At 43.1% G+C, this 27232-nt stretch overlaps 1 long non-coding RNA gene across 1 annotated transcript in view; it reads right to left on the reverse strand.

The window, feature by feature from the left end:
- The window catches only part of LOC120034593, a 252013-nt gene that overhangs the window by 165103 nt on the left and 59678 nt on the right, over positions 1 to 27232 (reverse strand). Inside the window, exon 3 of the long non-coding RNA XR_005474048.1 lies at positions 5982 to 6110. This is a non-coding gene — a long non-coding RNA (uncharacterized LOC120034593). The remainder of the gene's footprint in view (positions 1 to 5981; positions 6111 to 27232) is intronic.

Consider the following 27232-nt stretch of genomic DNA (forward strand, 5'->3'; position numbering starts at 1 on the left):
TCACACACAACAACATGCCCATACTCACCCACAATCACACACAACAACTCGCCCACAATCACACACAACAACATGCCCACACTCACCCACAATCACACACAACAAAATGCCCACACTCACCCACAATCACACACAACAACATGCCCACACTCACCCACAATCACACACAACAACATGCCCACACCCACCCACAATCACACACAACAACATGCCCACACTCACCCACAATCACACACAACAACATGCCCACACTCACCCACAATCACACACAACAACATACCCATACTCACCCACAATCACACACAACAACATGCCCATACTCACCCACAATCACACACAACAATATGCCCACACTCACCCACAATCACACACAACAACATGCCCACACTCACCCACAATCACACACAACAACATGCCCACACCCACCCACAATCACACACAACAACATGCCCACACTCACCCACAATCACACACAACAACATGCCCACACTCACCCACAATCACACACAACAACATACCCATACTCACCCACAATCACACACAACAACATGCCCACACTCACCCACAATCACACAACAACATGCCCATACTCACCCACAATCACACACAACAACATGCCCATACTCACCCACAATCACACACAACAACATGCCCACACTCACCCACAATCACACACAACAACATGCCCACACTCACCCACAATCACACACAACAACATGCCCATACTCACCCACAATCACACACAACAACATGCCCATACTCACCCACAATCACACACAACAACATGCCCACACTCACCCACAATCACACTCAACAACATGCCCATACTCGCCCACAATCACACACAACAACATGACCACACCCACCCACAATCACACACAACAACATGCCCACACTCACCCACAATCACACACAACAACATGCCCACACTCGCCCACAATCACACACACAACATCTCTGAACATCAGATTCAAGCCTATCTATTAAAGGACAGTAATTCATTGTATATGCCTCCTCCAGATTGCATGGTATCAGTACACCCAGATATTGCATAAGTGTCGTTGTCCATTTCCACTTAAATGTACTTCCTAAGCTTGAAAAGTCATAGTTAGAAAGTATAAGTAAGGACAAGAACATAGGCTTTAGTCATTTGGGAAGAAAGTGTCTGTAACATTCCACTGGGAGTGCATCATTACCAGGAGAGTTCCTGTTTTGTACATTATTGATGGCCTCCAACAGTTTACCTGGGGTAATGTTTCTATCATATACATCTTCTCTGCTTCACTTATAATTGCTAAAATGGCCTCATTAAGGAAATAGTTTGTCATCCTTTTAATGTTTTCAGATTGATACAGTTTGTGATTAAAGGTTTTAAAGACTCAGTTATTTCAGAAGTATCCATTGTTATGCTACCATCTGGGGTTCGAATGCTATGGATGATGTGTTCCGCTTCCTTACTTTACCAAGCAAACATTTTCCCTGCACTTTCACCTTGCTCAACATATTGGTGCTTGGATTTCATGGCAGCAATCTCTGCATATCGGGTGTTTATTGTGTCATATTCAAGCTTCAAAGTGTTCAACTGTTGAAGGATGTCAACCTTTCTATCTAAACTGTGTGGATTTTCTGTTCTAGTATTTCTAACCACAGGTTTTCAATGGAGTTCAAGTCTGGAGATTAAGATGGCCATTGCAAAATGTGGATTTTCTGGTCAATTAACTATTTATTTGTGGATATTGATAGGTGGGCTTATTGACTTGCTGGAAGATCCACTTGCGGCCAAGTTTCAGCCTCCTAGCTGAGGCAAACAGTTTATGGCTAAACTGTCCTGGTACTGGGCAAAGTACCACAGGACCAGAGGAAGCAAAATAGCCCCATAACATCAAAAATACTCCACCATATTTTAGAGTAGGTATGGAGTTATTTTTTCTTATGTAACTTTCTTTGACACCAAACCTGCCACTAGTGTGCGTGGCCAAAGAGCTCTATTTACATGTCATCCAACAAATGGAAACGCCTGGAGTTTGATAAACGGCATTGGCACTTGGATTGGAACTGGTGCTATGGTCAGACGACATAAAAATATAGCTCTTTGGCCACGCACTCCAGTGGTGGTTTTGGCATCGAAATAAGGATGCATAAGCAGAAAAGAACCCCATACCTACCATCTTTCTACTGGTCCTGGGGCCCTTGTTAAGGTCAACAGCATCATGAACTTCACCCAGTACCAGGACATTTTTGCCAAAAACTTGGTTGCCTCTGCTAGGAGGCTGAAACTTGGGACGTAAGTAGATCTTCCAGCAAGACAATAACCCCAAGCACACATCAAAATCCACAAATGGTTAATTGACTACAAAATCAACATTTTGCAATGGCCATCTCAGTCTCCGGACTTGAAAACCCATTGAAAACCTGTGGTTTGAATTGAAGAAGGCAGTCCATAAGTGCAGACGAAGGATATCAAGGATCTAAAAAAATGATGTATGGAGGAATGGTCTATAAGATCCCTCCTAATGTGTAAAAAGGCTCAGTGCCGTTATCCTCGTAAGGTGAAGTATTGAAAGGTATTTAAAACAGGGGTGCCAATCATTTGGACCCCTATCTTCTTTAGAAATAAATATAACTTTTTAAACAAAATCTGAGCAATTATATAAGTACAAAATAATAATTTCCCAATTTTTTTAGCATACAATATAGCTCAGTATTTGTTACATTTATTTTTTGGACTTTTTTCCTGACTGTATATTAACTTTTGAGAGAATTGAAAAAAAAATGTATGGGTGAGTTTTATGGGTGAGAGAGGAGCCTTATTTGTGAATGTTCTGATCTGTGTGGCTCCATAGTGTGTGAAAGTCATGCATTGTGACCTTCCTCCAGAGGCCTGGGAAACACATCCTGTATCAATTAGAACACTGGGGAGTCTGACTAGATGTGGAGAGGAGACCTAGAGAACACACAGCTCCACCGCACTGACGATCCACAACGTCTGGAGCAACAACACAACACAGACCAACTGACTGACTGGCTGGGTAGCTGGCTGGGGCCCCAAGGTGGACCAGGATTTATTCCTTGTTCCAATTTGCAAGGGGGATTACTTATTTTTCATTATTCCACATTTATATATATATTATTGGGCTCTCCATTAATTTTTTAAAGCACCTGAAGGAAAACTAGATCAAGCAAACTGCATAAATACTGTCAGACGGAATAGATAATGACAGCGGGTCAAGTTGCGAGTGAGTCACGTCTCTCGGCTCCTGGAAGAAAGTGATTACCGTAACACGTCGCTGACAATCTCGCCCAAGATAATCCTATTTCTCACATGGAGCTCAAATTGTATTATGTCACTATGTTTTTTGCATATTGTATCAAAAACTGGATAAAGATATGCACACTATCAGGGAAATTAAGAACAAGAGGAAAAAACATAGCCCCGGGGTTGGCATTGAGGCATGTCGTTTTGTTGAGCTCTCTGGTTTCTGAGCAAAGATTGTTTCTCTGGCGGTTGAGTAGAAAGAGACAGAGAGAGAGAGGGAGGGAGAAAGAACGTGTGGCGTAAAGGCGTGCTCTTCACCCAGATGAACAGATGGCACCGCCTAAGTGCAGAGATTCATTTTATATCTCCATCCCATGTTGCCGCGCGGCAGACGTGGGCTTTCTCTTTTTTCAGATGTTATTTTACAGGATGATGGATACACACGATGCTTAAGCTAATGAGGAGTGGGTGTTTCTTTGTCTTTATTTCCTCCTCTCTCTCTCTCGCTCCCGCTCACTCTGCCTCCCTCTCCCGCTGTCACATCACCTTCCCTTGCAGAGCTGAGCCTCATGCTAGCCATTCTCCCTCAAACCCACGCTTAGAGCTCAAACCTATACAGGCTTTTGGATATACCCACAATCTGAGTAGTCAGTGTTTACAGCTGGTGTTAAGACCTGGGTGGATTCCTGAAAACACAGTTGACTGGATGAAGTGAAGCCTGGTGAAGATGATGCTCAAGTAAACACAGCATGTAAGACTTGAACACACTCTCAACAGTTCCTCTGTTACATCACTTCAAAAGCTACATAAAACCTTGCCGTTCACCAGGAGAGATGGAAATGAGTGCTATGAACAGATGAACAGGAAGAGTCTGAATAGGGAGAGAAGCCAAGAAGGCCCAGCAGCCAATGAGGATACTCCCACACACCAGGCAGGTAAACTTGTCGGGTCGTTAATGGCTGTTGTTTACTGAAGCCTCCCAATAGAGGAGACTAGCTGACCCATGTCTGCAGCCAGTGAGTGGTACAAATGGCAAACATCTCCTGGAGTCATTATTTATGCAGGAATGCCCTTGGGAGTCTTTGCACTTGTTTACACAGTCACGGCACAGTCCATTCATGACGGCTCCGAGTAAATGAGCCGCTGTCCACCAATTTGTCCTGGACGACGAGGCTTTGAGACCCCGCTGCCCAACGCTACTGGGGGAAGGAGGGGGAACGGCACGGAACACAACCCCTCTGTACTGTAAACAACCAACCTGAAACCAGGGACACAAAGACCCAAGGGTATGGGAAAGTTCTGTGGTGCTAACGGGAGCAGATCACACAGTGTTTCTAGGATACTTGGATAAAGGGTGAAATCTCTGCCTTTGCTTAGTACTTGAAAATGTGTATGCATTGGATATGTCAATGCAAATGATGCACAGAGAGAGGAATGATGGAGGGAATTCAATTTGGCACCTAAAGAATTCAAAGCAAACGACTCCTCCGTACAGTTCTCAGGTTCTCCTACAAAGCGGTCAGAAAGAAGATACACGTAAGACATGGCTGAGAGGGAGGAAAAATGGGCTAATTTAACATGCTTCCCCCTAAACCACTCCAAACCTCCAGAGTTTAATTGCTGGGAGGCAACATTATCCCCTGCAACATTGTGTCTGTCTCTTGGCTGGGATTCAAATGGGTACCTGCTGTATCCACTCCCTACACAATACGGTGCCCACTGAGCCATATAATCCTCTCAGGCCCTCCTCTTCAGGAGAGGCACATTCAAAAAAACTCCTCTTCCCCATCTTTGTCATGGTGCTTATTTTGAATAAGAGCAATCAGTACCACCATGTACACCACAACACACCGGTGAGCCATAGAGAAGGTGACACAGAACAGGACTTAAACAAAGACACTTTTCATTTGCTGCTGAGAGATTTGAGGCTATTTTTCATTTCCTCCCCGCAACTCCCTGGAGCGGCCATATTTCTGCTTATGTTCAAATGTGAATCAGTCACATGGGCTGTTGGATTCCTGCTGAATCATCCTACGCTCCATCACCGAGCCAGCCCTGCGCTTTTCAAAGTAACTACTCTCTATGCAAGAAGAAAACAAACACAAACCCATGCCACGTCTCCTTCTGACACCACTTTCAAGTTCCCTTGAAAAGGAAAATGATGACTAGCTTTGAGGTGAGTGGGAAAAGATTCAACACATTTCCACCCGACTGCAGAAACGGACTAATTTGAATGAGATCTATTGTATGCTGCAGTGCAGTGATAGATTTGAGTTAAATCAAACATGCGTTCGTAATTCATAGTGAAGTAAACAAGTAACTCTGCTATTTGATGCTGAGAGTGTGACTGTCATTGAGTACACAGGGAAAGACTAATTATGTGATAATATTGTCTTTTGGTAGAGTATACAATTTACTTCTTTTGTATATATTTTTTTAATTTTTATATTTTATTAACAATACAAAACATTCATATACAAACGACAACATCATACAAACATCAACTACATCACACCTGCCCAGACCCACTAGCCCCCCCATGTCCGGCGCCCACATCACTTTCTGACACATGAAGATTTACTTCGAAGAGAACTTTATGAGAACTTTCTTCATATGAGGATAAGGAAACAGTATCCTACATGTTGGTGAAATGAGCCTCGTTCTGTAGTATATGTAACAGCTATCTACACAGGGTGGTAAATGTTCACATTTGTAACAGTCTTACCTGTCTCAGAGGTCAGTTGATCACTGTTCGCTGGCCTTGGGGCTAATAGTCATTGTCTAGAGCCGTGTAAGTCTTCAGTGGTGCTGCAAGCCTAAGCCAGTCTCAGCATTACTCTGTGTGAAGCAGCGTCTGCGAGACAAAGGACAGCAACATCTGCTATGAAACACTACAGTATGTACTGTATCAAACATCCCATGTATAGGTCTGTGTGGAACCATTCTGACTCTGTGGCTCCTCCTCACACAGGGCTACAGTAGTTTCCCTGATACCACTTCATTTGTAATGTTGCTTCGCCAGGGGAGGTATGGCTAATGCTGCCTTAGCTTGAGGCTGTATTATAAGTGGCACACTCAGCATAATATACAGACATTAGTGGTACTGAGTGAGAGGAGCTATTTTAAGCATCCACTTGTGTTGGCAAATATTAGTGGAATGAAACTAGTTTTGTCTATTAAACTGATATTCACAGGCTAGCCCTGTATTAAAGCGCAGGAGACTAACCATAGAAGATATATGTCAACAGGGATAACCTTCTGTTTCATTGTTAGGGAAAATGCATTCAGAATGCAATCAAATAACAAGGGAGCACAGGCTGAACATGAAAGGCTACATGAAGGAACACAAGCTCCTTCTAGAGGTCACATACACATAACAATGATACACTGCTGACAAGGGGAAAATATGAGGACTTTTGAAGCACTGTGGAAATGTATGAAGAAACGGATGTAAGGGTCATTTTACAGAGCAATACCATTAACACTGCTGCCCTTGTCTGTACTGGAACAGACACGCACGCACACGAGCACGCACACACATACACACTCTTTTACTCTCTCTATTACACACACACTCACGCACACACGCACGCACACACACACACGCACTCACACACAGACACACACACACTTTTACTCTCTTTATTACACACACACACACACACTCTCCCTCACACACACACACACACACCTCCCCACAAAACAGCATTTGTCTCTCTTCATTCCTTCTCTTTTCTCCTCTGAGTAGGAGAGGTGGACATTTTAACTGCGTCTGCCAGGAGATGTCTTCCTTTCACCTTGACGGCCATATAATGAACTTTCTCATTTTGAGCTGAGCTGAGCTTACACAGTCAGTCAGCTATTTTCTCTTTGAGACCTTTTATTTCGTCTTCTGTCATATCCCTCTGTGATTTTGTCAGGGTGATCTCCAGAGTGAACGTGTGCACTTGTATTAAAGAGATGGGAGACATTTGTTTTGGGTATTCAAGCATCCACTTCATTTAAGGTCCCAATATGATTTATAACATAAAGTAGGGAGAGTACTGATAAGATTGTCTTTTTTAAAATGGGGCCAAATATTAACTAAGTATTTAAGTCTAGCTATTCTATAATAATTTACCAGAAGGAAAAATGTGAAAGAAAATCTATTTGTTTTTGATTCCAATGATGTAACAAGATACTATAACACTATGGATTTACTTCCTGTATCAATACATACAGTGTACTCTGGAAGGTGACATTTACCGGGCATCATGGACACACGCACGCACGCACGCACACACGCACACACACACACACACACACACACACCATTGCACACATTTGCACACATGGTGGGCTGGCAGGGTGCGTTCATAGACAGCTGGTGAAGACAGGGTGCGCTCTGGCTGCTAGAAGGAGCTGATTCAGGTGACATCTGTGCCTCCTGTTGCAGTGCAATAGTAGAAACACTAAAAGTGAATTACAACATTAATGACAGTGCTCTGCAAGCTGTCGTTCCACATTACACATCCATTATTCCTTGCATGGCTACTCAGAGGAATCGTTAAGGAATAGCCCCCCCAAAAATGCCTCTCTCTCTCTCTCTCTCGCCATCAATCTATCTATCATTCATCATTCACACACCTCCAAATTTCCCACTTTTAAAGGCCTTATACAGCCATTATATATCAATATCAAATTTCTGTGCAATCTTGGTGAAATCTCATATGTGAGTAGTGCAGATGATTGGCCAGTAGTTCAACAACATGTATGTGATAGTGGAGTGGAATGCTTGTGCCGTCTGCCTGAGGGGACAGGCTGAGAGGAAGACTGGCTGGATGCACACAACCATGATGGCAGGCAACCGGCCGCCCGATAGGCATCACATAGACATCTCCCAGCTGTCACCCTTCACCACACTTTCAATAACTTCAAATCCCCCTAAAACTCATAGAATAGAGGCGCAGTCGATCACTCATAGCTCCCTTCACTCTTCCCTGCTCTACAGGGAAATAACAGCAGAAAGAGAGAAACAGTCAGGATCCCATCCTCTCCTCTCCAACAGAAAAGCACCAGGCACCATCCCCCTAAGGACATGGGGAGAACAAGGCTTTCATCATTTGGGTTAAGAAATAACAACCAAGATTGGTAACACTTTACATTAAGTTGCCCACATCGCGATGAACAGTAACTACACAGTTATAACTGAAGTAGCGACATAGTAGTTCCATAGGTGTTGCTATGTAATTACATAGTAATATGGTTGTAATGCGACCAGTTATAGCCTAATATTAATACAAAGACCACATGGAAACTTGGAGTAATCTATATATGGTTGGTTAGATGAGGACATCTAGAAGGCTGCTATATATATACTGAACAAAAATATAAACACAACATGCAACAATTTCAAAGACTGAGTTACAGTTCATAAAATCTATGGATTTCACATGACTGGGCAGGGGCGCAGCCATGGATGGCCCTGGGAGGGCATAGGCCCACCCACTTGGGAGTCAGGCCCACCCACTGGGGAGCCAGGCCCAGCCAATCAGAATCATTTCCCCCCCCCCATTAAAACGGTATTATTACAGACAGAAATACTCCTCAGTTTCATCAGCTGTCCAGGTGGCTGGTATCAGACAATCCCGCAGGTGAAGAAGCCGGATGTGGAGGTCCTGGGCTGGCACGGTTACATATGGTCTGCAGTTGTGAGGCCAGTTGAACGTACTGCCAAATTCTCTAAAACGACATTGGAGGCGGCTTATTGAAGAGAAATGAACATTAAATTCTCTGGCAACAGCTCTGGTGGACATTCCTGCAGTCAGCATGTCAATTGCACTCCACCTTAAAACTTGGGACATCTGTGGCATTGTGTTGTGTGACAAAAATGCACATTTTAGAGTGGCCTTTTATTGTCCCCATCACAAGGTGCACCTGTGTAATGATCATGCTGTTTAATCAGCTTCTTGATATGCCACACCTGTCAGGTAGATGGATTATCTTGGCAAAGGAGAAATGCTCACTAACAGGGATATAAACAAATTTGTGCACACAATTTGAGAGATAAGTGTCGTGTCTTTGGCATCATTGAAGTGAAGACTGTTATTTTATCAAATCAATTCTCTGTAATTATTATTACGTGATTAAACTAATCATGTAAATGTAATTAACTAGGAAGTCGGGGCACCAAGGAAAATCTTCAGATTACAAAGTAATAATTTTCCTAATATAACTCTTCAGATATTTTAATATCTGATCAATTAGTCTTCTAATTAATGAATTATTCTTTACCTCACGTTAGTCTCATTCCAAACGTCGTTGTTGTTATCTGTTGGTTATCTGCACGAACCCAGCCTTTACTATGAATCATCCATACATCAATTGCCTTAATCATTTATTTACTAACTAACTAAATAATCACAGAAATGCATAAACAAACAAACAGTAGATATGGTTACAAGGAAATGATAGGGGAGGTTCCCTAGTGGACTGAGAAGGGCGGGAAAGACAAAAGAGTTACTACACAGTCGATCATTATATTAATTAAAATGCTAGTCCTTTGCACATGAACGCTCACTCATTCGGGAATAATTGCAATCAATATATATTTACGCTCAGTGTGTCGTCGTGATCTCTGTTGGAATCGTCTGTCTTTCTGTTGGAAAGTTCATCCAAGCGTCTCTCTGCTTCCCTGGAGTCTTTCGTGGTTAGAATGGAAACTTCAGAGTACAATTCAGAAATGTTCTTATAGAATAGATGTTTCGGCGGTTGTCGGTCTTCACATTTCAGGTTGACATAATTTCTAGCTACAGACTAGTAATTAGAATCTAAGATTTGCTCTTATTCTGTCGGGATCGATAGTCTCAGAGTTTATCCATTTCCCGCCGTGTAGCCAATGCTCCACGTGGTATGGTTAGGAGTTCAACCACCATTACAACCTTGCCTTATACTGAGGTTTTTGTGGTCTCTACTCAACCTTCGCCCCCTAAGCTGACCGAGATACGCGTGGTCTGGAGAGGATTTCTTCAGGTGGGGGTTTTATTCGTAACAGTAGAAAAGGGCTGTCCCATGAGCCAGATCATGTTTGTGCTCATGGTGGCGGGCCAATGACTTAGTTAAACTTTAAAGGGAATACAATTCTCTCACATTAACATCATTACATCATTTCACAAATAGTTTCATCTTTACTCATTCATTTTATACAATAATTAGACACAAACCTCATAATGGAGGCACCTGTATAAACAGAGTTATGGTAATGTGGCTGTATTGTCTTTCATGAGTTCACAAACATGAAACAAAACGGACCGGGTCGTGTCTGGCTTCTCCACCGACCATTTACACATTCTCCAAAACATGGACATTGTTCAGTTCTCAAGTTCTGTGTTGTAGAAGAAGTTCCTTTGTTCTACTGTGAAACTCTCTTTCTCTACTGCATGGCCAGGAGCAGAGAGTCTCCTCCAGGAATTTACAGAACCTGGGTGTAGAAGGGAGAGAGAGGGGGATGCCACGCTCTATACCCAGAAAGGGCCACGTTATGACATAAGCTTTTTGCACGTATGAAAAATGTCTGGGATCTTTTATTTCAGCTCATGAAACGTGGGCCACCACTTTACATGTTGCGTTTAAATTCAACGAATCACTACTTCACAACGGTTTTTAAATAGCGACAGGGGTTGGCTTTCATTCGAATGATAGTTTAACCTTCAAATCCATGAATTCATGTGAGGCCAGAGACGTTTTATGGGAGGAGAGACCAATTTTATTCTAGCCACAGTGGTCTGAAAACGACAGCCGCATTCTAAGTTCCACTATGGACTGGCGTGTATGACAAAAATAGTTGTACTATACCAAAGATATGATCCGTTTCAAGCAATCGATTTTGGGAGAACGTGATGACTATAAACTATAATACTCACATCACCAATCTGAGGTAAAATCACATGTATGTCCTGTAATTGTTGTCCTGTAATTGTTGTGTGGTGAAAACATTTGTCTGTGTAATGTAGTAGGCCTAACACGTTCTATCTACCAGTTTATAGTAAAATAAATGTCGATAACACTTCCTCTGTGTATAATGTATGTATATCCTAGCACATCCATAGTGCATGTATCCATAACAGGTAATAGATCCTCAAGTTAATTAACCCATTCGACAAATACAGTAAGATTTTCTTCACCTGAAGCTCTTTAATATTCTTCTTAAATTGTGCAAAAATAGACTTAGCGTAATATAATATAACTCATAAAGTCATAATAATTCAATATTTCGATATAGGATGATAGTAAATGAAGCATACTCACAGATTTTTACAACAATGACATCTATTTATCATTACTTTAACCATGGAGGGAGTTTAAAAATAGACAATTGAAACAGGCGCCCTAGACTATAGCTTCAACTTCATCTGCAAAGGTTGTTGCAATGTAACTAGAAAGTAATTCAACATTTCACTTCACTTTACATTACGTTGCTTGCTCCTGGGTAAGTACATTGTAAATACATGTATACCCCTTGTAACAACAGAATTGGTTGTTAAAGATTGTAACGGCTGAACGGCTCATGACGAGAGGCGGGTAGTGTGTTGTGTACCTCCAATCAAGTAATTGTGATGTTTAATCGACATTTGTGTCGTATTGGCTTAGATGTGATAGTAGAAAGAATTTAACATTGAGCATCAATCAATCCCTACTTATTGTGAGTACAGTACAGTGAAAGGGTTATTGTAACGGCTGTTGGAAGGAGAGGACCAAGGTGCAGCGTGGTACATGTCCATATTTATTAAATGAACACTGAAATAACAAAATTAACAAAGAATAACGACCGAAACAGTTCGGGCTGGTGCAGACACACAACAGGAAACAACAACCCACAAAACACAGGTGGGATGAGGCTACCTAAGTATGGTTCTCAATCAGAGACAACGATAGACAGCTGCCTCTGATTGAGAACCACACTCGGCCAAACACCTAGAAATATAAAACATAGAACAAAAACATAGAATGCCCACCCCAACTCACGCCCTGACCAAACCAAAATAGAGACATAAAAAAGGAACTAAGGTCAGGGCGTGACAGTTATACCTAATGTTCTCCTATCTCCTGTTTCCTAATTTCTCTTAGTTAGCCTATTGTCTGCAAAGGTTGCTACATTGTAACTACATATTAATTATAAAGGTTATACCCTACTGGGTTTCACTTTACATGAAGTTGCTTGCTCCTGGGTAAGTACATGATAATCAAATAACATTTCTCAAATGCTTCATAAACAACAAGTGTAGACTAACAGTATTTACGGGCCCTTCCAAACAAAGCAGAGAGAAAGAAAAAAGTGAAATAATAGAAAAATAAAACAGATAATAATACAAGTAATAATAAATACACAATGAGTAACAACTTGGCTATATACACGGGGTACCAGTGCCGAGTCGATGTGCAGGGGTACGAGGTAGAAACAGTATGTACATATAACTAGGAATAAAGTGACAGACAATAAACAGTAGCAGCAGCGTACGTGATGAGACATAACAGTTCGTGCAAAAAGGGTCAATGCAGATAGTCCTGGTAGCTATCTGGTTAACTATTTAACTAACTATTTAGCAGTCTTATGGAAGCCGATTCTAGATTTAATTTGGGATTGGAGATGCTTAATGTGAGTCTGGAAGGAGAGTTAGTCTAACCAGACACCTAGGTATTTGTAGTTGTCTACATATTCTAAGTCAGAACCGTCCAGAGTAGTGATGCTGGACGGGCGGGCAGCTGCTGGCAGCGATCGGTTGAAGAGCATGCATTTAGTTTTACTTGCATTTAAGAGCAGTTGGAGGCCACAGAAGGAGAGTTGTATGGCATTGAAGCTCGTCTGGAGGTTAGTTAACACAGTGTCCAAAGAAGGGCCAGAAGTATACAGAATGGTGTCGTCTGCGTAGAGGTGGATCAGAGAATCACCAGCAGCAAGAGCAACATCATTGATGTATACAGAGAAAAGAGTCGGCCCGAGAATTGAACCCTGTGGCACCCCCATATAGACTGCCAGAGGTCCGGACAAAAGACCCTCCGATTTGACACACTGAACTCTGTCTGAGAAGTAGTTGGTGAACCAGGCGAGGCAGTCATTTGAGAAACCAAGGCTGTGGAGTCTGCCAATAAGAATGTGGTGATTGACAGAGTCGAAAGCCTTGGCCAGGTCGATGAATACGGCTGCACAGTATTATCGATGGCGGTTATGATATCGTTTAGGACCTTGAGTATGGCTGAGGTGCACCCATGACCAGCTCGGAAACCAGAATGCATAGTGGAGAAGATACGGTGGGATTCGAAATGGTCGGTGATCTGTTTGTTAACTTGGCTTTCGAAGACCTTAGAAAGGCAGGGTAGGATAGGTATAGGTCTGCAACAGTTTGTGTCTAGAGTGTCTCCCCCTTTGAAGAGGGGGATGACCACGGCAGAATTCCAATCTTTGGGGATCTCAGACGATATGAAAGAGAGGTTGAACAGGCTAGTAATAGGGGCTGCAACAATTGCGGCGGATAATTTTAGAAAGAGAGGGTCCAGATGGTCTAGCCCAGCTGATTTGTAGGGGTTCAGATATTGCAACTCTTTCAGAACATCAGCTATCTGGATTTGGGTGAAGGAGAAATGGGGGAGGTTTGGGCAAGTTGCTGTGGGGGGTGCAGGGCTGTTGACCCTATAAATATATGGATGAGCGATGGCCGTGCGGCATAGACAAGATGCAGTAGATGGTATAGAATACAGTATATACATAGGAGTTGAGTAATATAATATGTAAACATTATTAAAGTGGCATTATTTAAAGTGACTAGTGATACCTTTGTTAAGTCCATTTATTAAAGTGGCCAGAGATTTGAGTCTGTATGTTGGCAGCAGCCACTCTGTGTTAGTGATGGCTGTTTAACAGTCTAATGGCCTTGAGATAGAAGCTGTTTTTCAGTCTCTCGGTCCCAGCTTTGATGCACTTGTACTGACCTTCTGGATGATAGCGGGGTGAACAGGCAGTGGCTCGGGTGGTTGTTGTCCTTGATGATCTTTTTGGCTTTCCTGTGACATCGGGTGCTGTAGGTGTCCTGGAGGGCAGGTAATTTGCCCCACTGATGCGTTGTGCAGACTGCACGACCCTCTGGAGAGCCTTGCGGTTGAGTGCGGTGAAGTTGCCATACCAGGCGGTGATACAGCCCGACAGGATGCTCTCGATTGTGCATCTGTAAAATATGTGAGTGTTATAGTTGACAAGCCAAATTTCCTCAGCCTCCTGAGGTTGAAGAAGCTCTATTGCTCCTTCTTCACCACGCTGTCTGTCTGGGTGGACCATTTCAGTTTGTCTGTGATGTATACGCCAAGGAACTTAAAACTTTCCACCTTCTCCACTACTGTCCCGTTGATGTAGATGGGGGTTTGCCCCCTCTGCTGTTTCCTGAAGTCCACGATCATCTCCTTTGTTTTGTTGACGTTGAGTGAGATGTTATTTTCCTGACACCACACTCCGAGGGCCCTCACCTCCTCCCTGTAGGCCGTCTCGTCGTTGTTGGTAATCAAGCCTACCACTGTAGTGTCGTCTACAAACTTGATGATTGAGTTGGAAGCGTGCATGGCCACGCAGTCATGGGTGGACAAGGAGTACAGGAGTGGGCTGAGAACGCACCCTTGTGGGGCCTCCGTGCTGAGGAGATGTTGTTTCCTACCTTCACCACCCGGGATAGGGATATATTGAATATGACCGTAAACACACCAGCCAGCTGGTCTGCACATGCTCTGAGGACGCGGCTAGGGATGCCGTCTGGGTCGGCAGCCTTGCGAGGGTTAACACGTTTAAATGTTGGATATGGAGAAGGAGAACCCACAGGCTTTGGTAGCAGGCCGTGTCAGTGGCACTGTGTTATCCTCAAAGCGAGCAAAGAAGTTGTTTAATTTGTCTGGGAGCAAGACATTGATGTCCACGACGGGGCTGGTTTTCTTTTTGTAATCTGTGATTGACTGTAGACCCTGCCACATACGTCTCGTGTTTGAGCCGTTGAATTGCGACTCTACTTTGTCTCTATACAGACGCTTTGCTTGTTTGATTGCCTTACGGAGGAAATAGCTACACTGTTTGTATTTGGTCATGTTTCCAGTCACCTTGCCCTGATTAAAAGCGGTGGTTCGCGTTTTCAGTTTTGCGCGAATGCAGCCATCAATCCACGGTTTCTGGTTAGGAAAGGTTTTACTAGTCACAGTGGGTAAGACATCTCCGATGCACTTGCTAATAAACTCGCTCACCGAGTCAGCATATACATCAATGTTATCCCAGTCTACGTGATTGAAGCAATCTTGAAGCGTGGAATCCGATTGGTCAGACCAGCGTTGGATAGACCTGTGCATGGGCGTTTCCTATTTTAGTTTCTGTCTATAGGCTGGGAGCAACAAAATGGAGTCATGGTCAGATTTGCCGAAGGCAGGGCGGGGGAGGGCTTTGTATGCATCGCGGAAGTTAGAGTAGCAATGACAGGATGTGCCTTGTTACAATTGTTGTTACCAAGTCCTAGCCTATTTATCAACCCTGGTATTCCATGTGGATTCAATGATACCTTGTACACCTTGTAGTTAGTAACAAGTAACAAGGTCCGATTTTGGTTAGAGTTATTAACGTGGTAATTCATAGATTACTTTAAAATGTGTAATTACAAAACATTACTTAAATAGTGGAACAAGAAAATGTGTAATAACATCCATAATTGCACATGTGGAATAAACTTCAGCAAGTGGCTGTGTAATTACACATTCCTTGTTCCAAATGTTTAATAACTGAAACCGCTACAAACGTATTACCATGTAATTACATAGTAACACCTATGTAACTCCTGCAGTATTACTACAGTTATTATTCTGTAGTTACCTAGCAGTAGGGGCAACTTAATGTACAATTCATTTAAGACGGTTTGACAGCAGTACCCAACTACTATAAATCTGCTCTCTCGTATAGGATCAATGGTAATCTGTAAACTCTCTGTGTGGTTGGTTATTGGGAATAAAGGGCCTGATGATTAGACAGAGGCGAGCGTCAGGAGCATGGTGATGTGGGATTGAGGCTGAGCTAACCTACACTTTTTATTTAGGATACGCCGCCACCGTGTAATTTGGAATTCTGCCACCTAGAATGGAATAACCATTCATTGCCGAGCCGAAGCATCTCTCCTGAGAACACAAACAGATCCTCAACATATTCAAGCGCAGCTTTTTGTCTTGACTGTGATTTCTTCATTCAGGAGAGTGCCACACAAAATGTGTCGTACTTGAAGTGTTTTACAATTACTAGGCGATTATATCAGCCAGCATTAGCATATTAAAAGGAAGACAGTACTTGAAGACACAGATAATGATGGAGTGTTGAAAATCATTTCCTACTCATTATTAACGGCAGACATTGAAATCTGGGAGGAAAAGGGGGCTATAAATACCCATAAACCTTTATTGTGTAAATAATCACAATTAGGCAGAAGTAAGATCAGACTGTCTTTGTTGAAGGAAGCTAATTAAAAACGGGCAGATAGCTGGTGAACAAGGCTTTGTGTGGGAGATGAGCTGTGCAACCATCTACAGGAGGAAATTATTGTTCGCTTTTTCCTCTCCCAAACAGAGAAAATAATGTGTTACGCTCTAAAACCAACCCTGCTATTTTGTTTCAAGTGTGGGGTTTCTCTGTTTGATATCATATTTCATTCAACAAACGTAGACTTGTCGGTGCACTACATTAATGTTGAAAAGGTCTGTGCAGAATAGTAGTCACACCCCTTGACTTTTTCCACATTTAGTTGTGTTAAATTGAGATGCTGTTTGTCTACACATGATACCCCATAATGTCAAAGTGGAATTTTGTTTGTAAAACATTTTCTAAATTCTCAAAAAATTAAAAGCAGAAATGTCTTAAGTCATTAAGTATTCAACCCCTTTGTTATAGCAAGCCTAAATAAGTTCAGGAATAAAAATGTGCTTAACAAGTCACATAAGTTGCATGGACTCATGCTGTGTTTAACAATAGTGGTAAACAGGATTTTTGAATGGCTACCCCATCTCTGTACACCACACATACATTTATCTGCAAGGTCCCTCAATCAGGTAGTGAATTTCAAGCACAGATTCAACCGCAATGACTCATAAGGAAGGGCAACTTCTGGCATAGAAATCAATTTTTTGTCCTGACTACAAAGCATTATGTTTGGGCAAATCCAACACAGCACATCACGAAGTACCACTCCTCATATTTTCAAGCATGGTGGTGGCTGGATCAAGTTATTGGTAAGCTTGTCATCGGCAAGGAGTAGGGAGTTTTTGAGGATTAAAAACAAAGGGAATAGAGCTAAGCACAGGCAAAATCCTAAAATCCTAGAGGAAAACCTGGTTCAGTCTTCTGTCCAACACACAGTGGGAGACAAATTCACCTTTCAGCAACAGGACAATAACCTAAAACCCAAAGCCAAATCTATACTGGAGATGCTTACAAAGACAACATTGAAGATTCCTTAGTGGTCTAGTTACCGTTTTCACTTAAATCGGCTGAAAATCTTTGGCAAGACTTTCAAATGTCTTTCTAGCAACTTGACAGAGGTTGAATATTTTTTTTATAATAATGGGAAAATATTGTACAATCCAGGTGTGCAAAGCTCTTTGAGACTTACCCAAAAAGACTCACAGCTGTAATCGCTGCCAAAGACGTTTCTAACATGTATTGTCTCAGGGGGTGAATACTTATCTAATCAAGATATTTGACTGTTTTATCTATCTATGTAGTATTTTTCTTCCACTTTGACACTAAAGAGTATTTTGTGTAGATCGTTGACCAAAAATGGCAATGCAATACATTTAATTAAATACACAACAAAATGTGGAAAAAGTCAAGGGGTGTGAATACTTTCTGAAGTTATTGTATGTCATGAGAAATGGTAGCATCAAACGAGTTAATATGAATGATTTAAATGAATCAAAAATCTATACCTTGCAGTATGCTTTCCAGTGTCCAAATTTGTCCATTTGTTAGACAAAAGACCCTTTCACCAGAACACATATTCCAGTTGTGTTCACGCACACATTTCTTATATTTCTCATACAACTTCAATGCACTTGGCAGTAGTATGGTCTGTATGATCAATACAAAGTCAAGAGCTAAAAGCAAACATTGTTTACTAGTCAAGAGCCAAACACCTCTAATATACTGTTTGATCCAGCAAAGTACTCTTAGTGCAGCACTTCAACCACGGCCCACTTCTCTGTCTCATTTAGCTGGTGATTATGGCTTTCAATGGCATCAAGTAGAGAAAAATGACACATAGATACATCTAATGTTGATGACTGTCATCGACAATACCAAATCAACTCTACTATTCAACATCCACAACAGGTACAGTATATCCTCCGCTCCATTTTCCTCTCCCATTATTCCTTGTTAATAAAGACAGGTCTTTTTTCTCTCTCTCTGTCCTACAGAACTGCATATCTCCCTGTCTTACCGACCTGGGTGAATTTGTGCTCCTAATCAGCTAGGCAGTCTTGTTTCTTCAGTAAGAGGCAGGCGACACGCTTCCCTTCCCCCCTAATTCCCTGCTCTCAGCAGACAGACAGACAGGCAGGCTCTTATTAACATGCACGCCCAGGTAAAGAGTTCCCTCCAACACAGCCCCCACTGCCCACCAGGTCTGCACACCATTATCCCCGCTACTCAATAGCTGGCCGTCTCAATGCACATCTGTCGAGCAGCCGCATCCCCGCACCTTAATTAGCTTTACAACTTCTCCCCACTTCTGGACGGAAATGAATGATAAAGCTGCCGTGGCCGGGGAGAGATAGAGAGGGATGGGAAGGAGGGAGAGGGAGGGAGGGAGGGATAGAGAGAGAGAGAGAGAGAGAGAGAGAGAGAGAGAGAGAGAGAGAGAGAGAGAGAGAGAGAGAGAGAGAGAGAGAGAGAGAGAGAGAGAGAGAGAGAGAGAGAGAGAGAGAGAGAGAGAGAGAGAGAGAGAGAGAGAGAGAGAGAGAGAGAGAGACGATAGCTGAATGCTGAGGTGGGAGACTAGGAGGACTGGAGTGGGAAGCCGAGCCAGTCTCCAGTCTCTCTCTACATTAATTCCCCTCAGGTCCAGGCCTCAGCCTCGGCACCAGGAAACCCTTTCCTGTCTCCCCACTGTAGTCTCTCCACCCCGAGGATACAGCTCTGTGTGTGCCTGCCTTGTCTTATCGGGCTCCCTCTCACATCGATCCCCCTTTTCAGTTCTCCTTCACAGAGGGCTTCAAAGCTAACTCTGACTCCTTTCTGAATGCCCTCCCTCTCCTTCTCTCCCTGGGTAGAGGTGTTTCCAGAGGGAGTTTATGGCATGGCTAATGTTGATCTGGCGTGACTCGGTGTCGCCTAATCGCCAAGCCTTTTGTTTGCTGCTGGAATTACTTAAAAGTAGGGAGAAAAGAAAAGCCACCCAATTAATACAACATTTCCCCCAGAAGTCAATGTGGGAGTGTGTTTAAATGCACGGAGTAAGGCTAATTATAATCCTGCATAGTATTTATGCTCTGTCCCTGTCATTACTACATCCTGTAATCCTCTGTCCCTTGTTTTCTGGAATGTGTTGATGAGCCTTATGCCAGTTGCAAAATATATTAAGCTCATCTCATATTCCTTAAGGCCCTAGCAACTATCTCATGCACAAACAATATGAAATTAACTGCTGTTACTATGGTGATGCGCATGGAACAATATCGTAATCAGCGTTGCTATCAACAATGGGAGTTTCAATCCAGAAGGGGCAAGGGTTGGGGAGAAAAAAATACGCTATTTTAGTACAACTGCTATTATACACACACATCCATTAAGGCAACCCGCAGTGTATATAACCTTCTGCATGCTCCCTTCCTTCCAACTGCCTCCAGTATTAGATATACTCATCTCCCGTGTGTTAAGATTCCTCACACTCCATCCATCCATCCATCCCTCCATCCATCCAGCAATTATGCCCCCCACCACCAAAAGCCATCAAAACAGTAATTTCACTTCTTCTCCGGCAAGCGTTCCCATTTCCTCCAGTGAAAGGCCTGAATCATCCCCTTATCTCCATGGCCATTACACAGTGTGTATGAGAGTGAAAACAATGGGCCTGTGTGATGAGATCATGGCACTTCATTTCTCTGAGGCAGATCTTCTAGAAACAAAAGGGATCCCCTGGCATGGAGGATGAGAATGGTACAAGGGCCTGTGGATTTCGCGGTCACTGAGTACAGGGCTGTAGGGCAAGTCATCCTCCGTAATTAGAGGAGCGAGGAGAGGAGGATAGAGAGAGGGTCCCACGGTTTAGGGGATCGGCAGAGGGGCTTTGGGGCTCCTAACCCACAGTCAGCTAGTGGAACTATCCAGTCCAGGCACATGAATCAAACCAGGACCTGTTCTCTTATTCCTACTCGTTGTTGGAAAGCCTGAGAAGAGCCGTGGCGTCATAGCGCTCTCTCTGTGTCTGGTGGAGGAAGACAACGTTGTGTGACAGGGTCTGTTGGTATCCTGGAGTATTGTGGGGCTGCCTGGGAGTGAGGGAAGGAGGGAGTGCTGGGCTGAAGAGGAAGTGGCAGAGTGAAGTGACAGGCTCGGGGGAAGAGAGGCAGGGAAAGACAGCACACTAGTGAATAAAACAGCAGGTCTGGGACCTGACCTATCTTCTCTCTCTCACACACTATCGCTCTCAAACTTCTTGTCGCTCTGTTTTATTTCCTTCCTTGTTTCTCTATCGCTCTCATTTCATATTCAAAACATGGTTTTACAATTGTCCTAACTGTTTTCTCTATTAGCTGTTTTCTCACACATATATCAGACACTATCTCTCTCCTGATGTGTCTCTCTTCCTCCATTTCACTCCATCGCAACCATTCTGTGTCTCTACCTCTCCCTCTGTCTCAAATACACACCACCGCTCTACCTCTTCCTCTGTCTCAAATACACACCACCACTCTACCTCTCCCTCTCTCTCATTGGAGAGGGGGGGTTTGGGTTGGGTGGAATGATCGTGTTAGGGGGTTCACAGAAGACTGACTGTTTATTATTGTCTTCGGCCCACTTAACTCTGACAGTAACAGAATGAGATGGGGAGAGAAGCGAGTGCCATTAATCACGTTGTCGGGAGGGCCTGAGCCGAGAGGAGACGCATCCATATCCTGTCGCATGTGCCTAGGAGAGGAACGGAAAGTGATTTTCAGGCCAGCCGACCGGCCTCACAGCACAGCACCACTGGATAGCTACAGCCATTCACGTTTGGCCCGCTCACCCTCTCAGATGAAAAGTGCAGGGAAGAGAGAAGTGGGCGGCTTTTCACACTCAATCTTCTTCAAATGCTCTGACACATCACACATCCAGCCACCTCGCATTACCAGCAAGACCAAACAAAGTCCACAGTCATTCAAATGACTAGCCTACTTTCTCGTGTTGAAAACATAGAGTGAATGAGACCGCATTGCCACATTATGCTTATAAAAATATGTTAGCGAATATCCTTGTAGGTTGATGATAATAAGAGATACATTGGATTAAAGCGGGCGTAGGCAGGCTATTTATTTATGAATTCTCAAACACATTGAACACCAGCAACCAGTCCAGGCTCTCTCTGTCGCTGAGGAATGGAATTCAAAGGTACAGAAGCACACAAAATTATCCAACAAAAGTACCATCTACGATTCTCCGATGCCATCCAAAGTCTGTCAGGCATCAATCCGTCTGAGTATGCCCACAATGGTGAGCTTCGTTACGACTCTGCCCACTGATTGACAGATGGCTGCGGCTCTGAAGTCTCCTCTCGGCTCCAGCGGAAGACAGCCGCACACCTTCCCCTGCTATCAGTGGCACCCAGATGTGGCACAGCAGCTGTCCCCCAGATTATTCCGCCGCGTCTCTGACCGCCATCTACATTGACAGGCGTCTAAATATTTAATCATGCCAGAAGGCGCTGCCGCACCACACACTTTAGTAGACAGAGAGAAGGAGAGAGGGAGGAGAAGGGAGAGGCAGAGAGAAAGAGAGAGGTGGAAGGTTGGGTCATGACAGGGCATATTTGATGTTTGAGGAATGGGGAAAGGGAAAGACAAGAGGGTGACAACACACCATCATTTTTTAGAACAAATGACAATGCCTGAAGAATGGGTGACAGCAGCCTGTGTTTTATAAATTCCCCGAGGACAGCCCAAGCTGAGACAAGACTATTCTGATTTCCTTCAACACCTTCAGGGAGATATTGAGACCACTTGAGTTTTCCATTAGTATCCGTGGTGCAAAGTGTGTTGACTGGAATGACGAATGACTTTGTGTGTGTGTTTTAGTGTCTGTGTGCACGTGCACGTGTTTACTGGTGTGTGCCGTGGCTGACAGCTGATCAGGATCCACGTGATGTGCCTGAGGTACTCTCAGTAATTCAGCCTTTTTTAATGCCTTGGCTCATCCCCAAGCAACAGATTGCTGCTGTCGGTGGAGTTGCGCCTCACAGATGGAGCAGCATCACTTCCTCAGGAGCCTGACAGGATCAATCCAGGGGCTCATTCGCTCGCAGTCAATTAAGCCATGTTAGTTTTGACAGGAGCCACAGGCAAAATAACAGCCATCACTGTCACCAGAGAAAATATTGTGACCAAACAAAAAAATGGTCTTGTTTACTGAAGGGAGGATTGACTTTGCTGGAGAAAGAAGCTGTTTACTGTATCGTGTCACCGCTGCAATCCCATCAGATAAGACTGAGAGCAATGTCTGAATCTCCAACACGTTTACTGTATCGTGTCACCGCTGCAATCCCATCAGATAAGACTGAGAGCAATGTCTGAATCTCCAACACATGTTTACTGTATCGTGTCACCGCTGCAATCCCATCAGATAAGACTGAGAGCAATGTCTGAATCTCCAACACATGGCAAAGGCTGCAATGTGTTGTCATAGATGAAGAGATTCGGAAATCACGAATAAAGGACTAATGCTGACCTTCATCTATTTCCAAGCTGAATTCAGTCCATATGACACAGACACTATTTATAAAAACAACACTCTTTCTTATTCAGCCCAGCTGCTTCCCACTGTTTCTGCCATTTGAAGTTTGAGTGTGATATAGGTCAGCCTATTACTTGAAATTCAAAACAACAAAATGCCTCATCTTATTCTTAAAAAATTACTCACTGGACATATGAACACTGGAATATTCATATTTTTCTAAACAATATGAGTGTGGGGCCTACCTACTTATGAACCTGCCTATATGCCTCCTGCTGTGGGAAAGGTGCAGTGTGGCTCTTTGAACTCGCTGAAGGGAGAGTGAGTTGGACATGTAGGTAGGTAGCTGTGGGCGACGGATTGAAAACACTTGGCATCTGCTTGCGAGTCTCCACACACCCGAGGTGAGCTGAGCAGAGCAGAGCAGTGGCAGGACGGCATGGTTCACACTTCTTCCCGGCTGAGCCTGGCTTTACCCTGGGCATCATTACAGACACTACACATCCTTCCTTTGAAGGGTTATCAAGGCCCCTCATTAAAGATGTCCCTGGCTTTCTTAGTGATGGGGGCCCCCACAGGGTGTAATATACCCCTTTAATTAGTTTGCAAACTCATTAGTGTGCGCCGAGCAATTAGGCGTCCTTCCTTCAGAATGGTTTACAACAGGACAAAGGGATCCCAGGGGCTGTCAAGGAAGGAGAGCATAAAGCCCAGACAACTCCTCTCACCAATACCACTACTGGAGGGGAGGTGTCATTCGGGAGCTTCCAGCAACATCACTAGCGCTCAGTCCCTTTTCCTTGTCCACTCAGTGGCCTGGTTCACTCTGCAGTGCTGGGAAACATCCGGCTCTATGCGTTTGATCTCTGTGTGCCAGTGTTTTCATTTATACGCTGGGTAGAGACATTTATCAAGACAGGCACTTTTATGACACCCACTCTACACACACCTAAACCGTCCTGTCATCACAATCTCTGAGTCAGGGCCTAAACCTTCCTGTCATCACAATCTCTGTGAGTCAGGGCCTAAACCTTCCTGTCATTACAATCTCTGTGAGTCAGGGCCTAAACCGTCCTGTCATTACAATCTCTGTGAGTCAGTGCCTAAACCTTCCTGTCATCACAATCTCTGTGAGTCAGGGCCTAAACCGTCTTGTCATTACAATCTCTGTGAGTCAGGGCCTAAACCTTCCTGTCATCACAATCTCTGTGAGTCAGGGCCTAAACCTTCCTGTCATCACAATCTCTGTGAGTCAGGGCCTAAACCTTCCTGTCATCACAATCTCTGTGAGTCAGGGCCTAAACCTTCCTGTCATCACAATCTCTGTGAGTCAGGGCCTAAACCTGATTGCTTTCATTGTATGAACACACTCTTGAATGCCAGAAATGCTGAGAAGAGATCATTGTGTATAGATGGATGTATTTATGTGTCCATCCATAGTCTTGATCCTTGTCTGGCGGTGACTCGTAGGAACATGAGTCAAGTCCCTGTGCAGTACGGATTTCCAGAAATTCTGTTAGTATGAAATCTCAACGGTTAACTTTGAGAAGAAGAAGAGCCAATCCGCTGTCTTACACAGAAGCCTTGTGGCTGCCCACAGAAGGGAGACATGTTTGCCGAAGTGTTCATGCTGAACAAAGTGATTGTATCATCTGGGCTTACTCTTCGTTTGTGTGCTGCCTCTCCTGAAACCCTTTCAAGCTGTGTCACCCACAACTCAGGAAAAGTTTGAAAAATGGAGGAAGGGAACCATGCAAAGTGGACACATTCTCCAGTCAGTCGTAAAATAGCTGAGGGATGGACCATTAGCCATTCACTGCTACCGACTGAGTTGCAGATCCCACATCTGCAAAAGCAGAAGGTCACTATAAACTTAACGAAAGAACCATGACTTCGTAGGAGGGGACAAGTTAATACAAATGCATATAAAATAATGACAAATAAACAACAATATGTCCTACCTTTAGAGCCCTAAAAAATGAAGAGGTTACAATAAATTAAATAGACACAATACTAGCTGCAGTAACCCATGGGAAGGGGGTCACACTCGGACATTCAGAGAGGGGGTATATTATTGTGACCCTGGTGGCACAAAATCAAAGTCAGACTGCATGGAGATGCTTGGGAATATGGTCAATACGGGTGACCGTATTGTGGGTGTTTCAGAAACAAAAGGTGTACATTTGACCTCCATCATCTAGGATGTGACAATGGTAAATAAAATCTCTCAATTTTTGCCCATTTTTTGCGCGGTCTTGCAGGCCTTCTCATGCAGCTGCAAGTGCATTTGTAAATCAAGACCTATCTTGAGTTGGGCTCTGGGATGGTGCAATTGTTGAGAGAATTAGCTTGTGGTTGTGTGGGGGTAAGGGTTGAGTATGTGTGGGTGTATGTGTGTATCCCACAACTTTTGCGAAGGAGTAAAATATGTTAGGGACAATAGAGGATGATCCACAGCTATATATAATAGGGTGAGGGCGATGGAAATGCATTTGGCAGTTGATATACTTCAATTCGGTAAATGGCACTGTGTGCTTTTTTCAAAGGATGGATCCCAGTCGGTCCAGGGCTATGGGATACAGGGGGTCGAGGGTGGTCTGCCGGGCATTGGGATGACAACCCAACTCGGGATGAGGAGGGCTTTTAGCGGGTGGAATAGTAGGAACCAATTGGAGGTTTACTTAGTAGAAATGCAAATATCATGGTACAGCTATATAGAAACTTCATTCATCATGTTACTTTTTAATGGTACGTTTACAAACATATATTTTGATAAAAATAATTGAAAGTTGTGTCTTATTATGGTAAGTGGTGAAATAAGTATAGCCAGTTACAATTGTAATGTGCCTAGCAGATAATAAGAAAAGACGATCAGTATTTACCTGGCTAAAAGAGAAGGAATATAATATCTATTGTTTACAGGAAACCCATTCAACAGTTTTAGATGAAGTATTGTGGAAAAAAGAACTGGAGGGGCGAAATATATTTCTCCCATGGGCAAAGAAATTCAAAAGGGGTGATGGTTTTAATTAACAATAATTTTGATCCAAATGTGCAAATTGTCCAAACAGATCCTCAAGGTAGATGGATTATTTTAAATATGTTATTGGACAATAAACAGATATGGCTTATTAACCTATACGGTCCGAATAATGATGATCCAAGCTTCTTTGAAAATATATATAAGAATGTATCAACTCTACAAGCAACACTAGACTATTATTATGGTGGGAGATTTTAATACGGTCTTAAATACCTCTATGGACCGGAAAGGAAATCACACTACAAACTATCACCCTCAGGCACTTAAGGAAATCATGAATGTCATGGATATATTGGAATTAGTGGATATATGGAGACTTAAATACCCTGACCTAGTGTTAAGGAAATCATGAATGCCATGGATATATTGGAATTAGTGGATATATGGAGACTTAAATACCCTGACCTAGTGAGATATACATGGTGGAGGCTTAATCAAGCTAGTCATCTTGACTACTTTCGTATACCATTCTCTCTGGCACCAAAAGTGAAAAAAGTGTTGATAGGGGACAGAATGCGGTCGGATCATCACATAATTGGCATATATATTACTCTTACAGAATTTCCACGTGGGCGAGGATATTGGAAATTTAATCAAAGCCTACTAGATGATAAATTGTTTAGAACTAGGACAGAAGAATTTATAACTGACTTTTCAGACATAACATAGGTACAGCAGATCCCTGTATTGTATGGGACACTTTTAAGTGTGCCTTTAGAGGCAATGCAATTAAGTACTCATCTATAAAACAAAAGCAATTTAGATCAAAAGAGTCCATATTAACAAAGGAAATTGAAGGACTTCTGTACTGTTAGATAGCAATAAAAACGGTACCATAGAGGCACAGAAAAAGTTAGAGGAAAAACAAAAAGAAATGGAGGAACTTATTCAAGAAAGATCCAGTGTAATATATTATAAAAATAAAGCGAACTGGATGGAATATGGGGAAAAATGCACCAAATTCTTTTTC

The sequence above is a fragment of the Salvelinus namaycush genome, chromosome 41 (assembly GCF_016432855.1).
Source record: "Salvelinus namaycush isolate Seneca chromosome 41, SaNama_1.0, whole genome shotgun sequence".
In the NCBI taxonomy this organism is placed as follows: domain Eukaryota; kingdom Metazoa; phylum Chordata; class Actinopteri; order Salmoniformes; family Salmonidae; genus Salvelinus; species Salvelinus namaycush.